This window comes from Nelumbo nucifera, chromosome 2 (assembly GCF_055504915.1).
Source record: "Nelumbo nucifera cultivar China Antique chromosome 2, China Antique-T2T, whole genome shotgun sequence".
Lineage (NCBI taxonomy): Eukaryota > Viridiplantae > Streptophyta > Magnoliopsida > Proteales > Nelumbonaceae > Nelumbo > Nelumbo nucifera.
In genome coordinates, this window is record NC_142650.1 from 66,156,853 (window position 1) to 66,162,852 (window position 6,000).

A 6,000-nucleotide genomic window follows, 5' to 3' on the forward strand; every position below is an offset into this window, starting at 1 on the left:
TTATTCCAACTTAAAATTAAAAAGAATAATATATATTGAAAACTAGTATTTTATAAACATTAATGAAATAATTAGTCTATCAAGTCTACGTTTGTATCACAAATTGATTTTTACTCTCAATAAATTTATACAAATAAAAATATTAATAATAGAACAATTATTTTACTACTTAAAAATAAAAAAAAAAATTGTACATGATATGTATCTTAAAATTTTAATATATTTTTATAAATTATTAATTGATTTATTAATTTAAACTAAATAATGATATATTTATTATTTACAAAAATAGTCTTTTTTACAAAAATATTCAAGAATATTATATTAAATTGAATCTATCAAATCCACTAATTTATATTTATATAAAAATGACTTCTTATTGACTTTTTTTATTAATGTTGAAAAGTAAAAATAGTAAAATAGAAAATAATTGATATTGCAATTAAAATATAATAACTGTATATATTTAATCTTAGACTTAAATAGAATATAACATAGCAATGCCTTTGTACATGCATTAATTTGTAAATATCTATATAATATGAGTCTTGGACACTTGATTGATGGATTGTCAACAAAATTGTATGATATTTATACATCTCATTATATTAATTATAATATATTTCTTCATATATACCTTTAAAATATACATTTCTTATGTATTTATACCTTATTTGTGGCTATTTTGACCTTACATTTAGTGTTATTGATATATTTAAGAAATTTGTATATATTTCTTCATATATCTTCATATCCATGAGTTTCCAAAGCATATCTGTATCCGTATCCAAGCTGTCTGATACGATACCCGTTACCAATACTTTGATCCTTGCTTGGAACAACTATTCTTTGTCTAAAATCAAACTTTATGAGAGAACCTAGTAAAGATTTATGGCATAACGCCTTGTTATATACTCAAGATTTTTTGTTTTCTAAAACAAGTAGAAGTGGTGTTAATCTCCTTTAGAAAAGAAAAGTTGAAGAAAAACCCATCATAGCAATAATTATTCATATAATATGTAAGTACATTCATGTACCAATCCATATCTATCTATATTTATATTTATACTACAATTAAAAGTGGAACTGATGTTTATATCATGGACTTTTTCTTGACTAAAATACCACTATATTTGAATTTGATCCTTCTTAATTATGGGGGCAAAAGACATAATTTGAACTATTACTTTTAAGTTCAGTTTATTCCCTCTCATTAAATCTTATATTTAGTTAAGATATTAACTCACATTCCCTCTCATTAAATTCTATATTTAAGGTATATTAAATGAATTTATGGATTTTTTTTACTAAAATACTCCTACTTTTCAATATTCTTCCTATAATTATGTTTAAGATGTTAACTCCTGTTATACTAATTAAATTTATATTAGGGGTGCAACCGATCCGATCCTATTTGGTCAAATTCAAATCACCCCTATTTGGATCTTTGGATCAAATCAGATCGGATAATAGGATCTGATAAGAAATCGGATCAGATTCGGATCACCCCCTATCCGACCCAAGAAGATCCAATCCGATATATATTATATACTTATAAATATATATATATATATAATATATGTGTTATTTTTTTTATTTTTATAAATTTGTTATATTATTTATTTTTTATAAAAATGTGTATATATTATGAAAATAGTTAAAAAATACTTATACTTTTTGTTTTTACTTTATATAAATTAGTATATTTTATTTTCTTTTAATAATTTCTATTTTTAAATAAAACAAGCAGGATCGAATCAGATCCAAAGATCCAACTTACTAATAGGATTCAAATTCAAGTTGAGTCCTATCAGATCTGATTGGATTGGATCCAACATGAACAATGTTGGATTGGGTTCAAATATACCTTGATTTGAATCCGATCCGATCCATTTGGGTGGTGGGTTAGGAGTTCAACCATGAATCATCTAAGTCAGATGGATCAACCCCTGATGTCATAGGTAAGTAATAAAATATTAAAAACAAATAAAATATAAAATTACCAAAGCCATAAGAATTCTATGAATATGTTATAGCACATCTCTAATATTTTACAATTATCATATTAAAAATATGGTAAATAAGAAATATGTTTATTGACGATGGAAATGAGATACAAAATTTAAAACTAACTAAGAAACAAAACCATTATCTTATTAGTCAAATGGGTCAATCCATAATGTCAATGATTATATAATAATTTCTTGTTAATTATAGTCATAGAAAAATTATTAAAGATACAAAATTTTGGTAGAAAATATTTGGGTGCATCTTTAATATTATGGATACATAATATTAAACAAAAATGAATGTAATAAATATGAATTACTTTTATCAATGATGAAAAATGGAATAAAAAATTAAACTAGCTCAAAAACAAAACTGTTTTGTCATCAAAGTAGTGGTCAATTAACCAATCATTTGAGTACAATAGGCCAACCAATGAGGTTATAATTAAAAAATAAAAATGAAAAAATGAATATAAATACAAGAATTACCAAAAAACATAAAAAAAAATTATATAAAATTTTGACATATCTTAAACGTTACACATTTAAAACATTAAACAAGGATAAGTGTGACAAACAAGAATTATGGTTATAACTAATTATGAGATTAGAATAAAATATTTGAAGTCACCAAAAAATGAGATCATTTTTTCTAGTCAAATGGGTCAGCACATGATATCATAATTATATAGTATAAATTGAAAAAAAAAGATAGAAATAAAAATTATAAAAAATAAAAAAAATGTTGAAAAAAATTGGTATGCGTCTCATATATAATATATTTATAATATTAAATAGAAATAAATATGACAATAAGAAGTATTTTTATTAATAGTTGAATTGAAATACAGCATTTAAGCTGCTCAACACACTATGCATTGATTACTTGATAAGTTTTGATAAGGATATTGAAATTGTTATTGCTATTTAAAGGTTTGTTTTGTGAATGATCAAAATTGGAGTGGGAATTACCTATTCCCAATGCTTGCTTAGTTTATGTAGAGTTAGAATCAGAATCAACTGAAATTTTTATTTTTGTATTAGTCTATTCATATTTTTATTATTTTTATATTAATATTTTATTAGTCTTTGTTATTAGTTTTTTTTAGTATTTAATAATTAATATCTTATTATTTATTATTAATTTATGGATATTTTGTTAATATATTATTATTTTGTTATTACTTTAATAATATTTTATTGTTTTGCTAATATTTTATTAATATTAGGACTTGGGGGCTTTTCTGTTGGGAATTCTTTACTTCTTGAGACTCTGGAATGAGAATGAGGAGCGTGAAATGGCCATTCCCCCATATGGGGGAATCCCATTCCGCCAAGAATGATCGGGATCCTATCTGACAAGAAAAAAGGTTGAAATCAGAATGAGCCTTTTTTATTTCAATACTAGCTAGGCACCTATTCCATGAAACCAAACACACCCTGAAATTATCACATAAAACAGAAATACACATTTACTAGTAAAAATAAATAAATAGCTCTTCATGCCTTGTATGGTGAGGACTGAGGAGGCTGCTCTCTATTGGTCTCTTTGATCTAATTTGTGAACCCCCACACCAAACCCCTGGCACTGGCAGGACCAGAATGCATTGCTAACTTAAGGCTAAACATGAACTTTGAAATTATCATCTGCAGGTACGTAGAGAAATGTGATCATGAGTATGACTTCTGGACCTTTGGGTCCCTCATGGAATATAATTTCCACCTTTCTTTTTCTGTAAACGTTGGGTCGCTCTCTCTTTATGTCATGGATCCATGGCTGTGCCAACCAATATTGTGATTGACTCATCGACATGATTCAGGCTCATCATTCATCAGCGTTTAAAGAATAGGCCACCGATTACCAACAACCATCGGATGGCAACCGTTCTAATGTCTTGGGGCCAAAGCTTACGGCCTGGTCTATCACTTTCTTTCTAGTGGTTGGCAAGTCACGGCCGTGGCCCGTGAAAACAAACAACGGAACTTGACTTGTAAGGTTAACTGTGACCTCTACGGAATGGGTGTATCGTATCGATGTTTTTATTGACAAAAAAACTGAGAGTCCATTACGAAATTCAAGGCTGAACTGAAGATTCAGCTAAACAGACAGTTCTTAACGAACTTTGGACGGAGATGGTGTGCCTGTACAGGTACAGATGCTGGCTTTGAGGATTGAATGAATCAAACCAACAACGTCAGAGTTTATCCCTGATTCATTTTTTCATTAACATAATCTGGAAACACTAAAACTTATGGCTGTGTTTGCTTTGAAGGAAAAGATAGGGAAACCTGTACAAGGTTTTGTATGAATTCCCTACCTTTCCCTTCAAACAAACACAGCCTATAGGTCTTTCTTTCCTAATGAGCATCCTTTGGCTAGACATCATATTTGTAACTTTTGCTTAAATTATGAATGTTAGAAAATACCCATTAGGGTAGGACCCGGGTTGTGGCCCATCTTGGTGGCAACGATCCAGATTAATTGGTCCAAATCCAAACACCCGAATTAGATCTCATTATGTGGGTATTAGAACTTGAACAACTTCCTAAAACAACCCCTTGATTAGGGAATTTGAAAATCCAAATTTTGAATTTGAAATGACCCATTAATTTGGTAACAATGGGGGCTGTTAATTGAGAGAAAATTAAGGGAATTAAATTCCATCTAATTAGGTAAGCTTTTTAATAGGAAGACTGCCTAGAAAGACAAGAGGACCCCTCTTCCCTAGGCGTGTGGTGTGTATTCTCTGACTACTTATCTCATTCTAACCTCCATTAGAATGCTCCTGAGAGAGAGAACACAAAGAAATCAGTTGTGGCCCAACTACTCAAGGGAATAGTTCAGTCCTCGCAATCATTGATTATCATATTGGTGAAAGACTGTTATTGCACTCGGCTACGTTGATTTGGTGAAGAAGATAGCGTGCACGTTGCTGGACTTTGCTTCAAATGTCAAAGGCTGAACCGCATACAAATTGATTTCCAAGAGGACATTACCACAGTGGTTATGACGTCTGGAGGTATGCACTAAACTTGCTTTATTTTGATTCAGCCGGTCAGTCCAAGAGTGATTATTATTCGCGTGAGTTGTAAAACTAGGGGATATTCCTTGAATTCAGGGATAAATCTCATCCCAAGTTTGTATGTAACTAGGAAAAGTAGAATAAGAATTTATATATAACTAGGAGAGGTGTGTATTATGCATATATATATCTCATTCCTTGCAAAGGAAGAATATAAGAAAAAATGAAGAAGAGTTTCTCATTCTACTCGAGTTATCATGGTATCAGAGCATACCGATCCGCGATAAACTCGACGACCTGATCGCTGCGAAATCCTAGTCGCTACGAAATCTTGGTCATCGGGAGGTGCTATTACCGCTGCAAATCCTAGTCGCTACAAAATCTTGGTCATCAGGAGGTGACTGTTGTTATCTCCGCTGCAGGTCCTGATTGCTGCGAAATCTTGGTCGCCGGGAGATGACCACTGCAAGTCCGGCGGTGGCTCTATCCGCTGCCATTACCGCTACAACTCCGGCAATGGATCTATCCAGAACTATCAACCCCACCGCAGACCCCGGTGGTTGGCTACTATTACTGTCGTTGCAAGACCGACAGGTGCTCTACTGCATTCTCGCCGCCTCATCGTGGTCAACGGTGCTACTGCCGCTGCAACCCACTGATATTGCCGCTGCGAACTCTTGCTAAGCGCAGCCCTCATCTCCTTCACACCAGAGCTGTGATTCCACCGTGGTCGCCGGTGGCTGACAAATGTTACTACCGCTGCAATCCACCTATCTCTTCGCGATCGGCAACGACCGAACACCGTTCCCCAACACTCAGCGTTGGGGGAGATTGCTGACTTCCTTCTACTACCACGACGCCATCGGCAAGAACACCCTTCGACAGGCACAATTGTGTCTGATTCGGAAACCTCAAATCCGTTTGGAGAACAACGACCTAATCCTACTCTCACTGAATTGACCACCAAA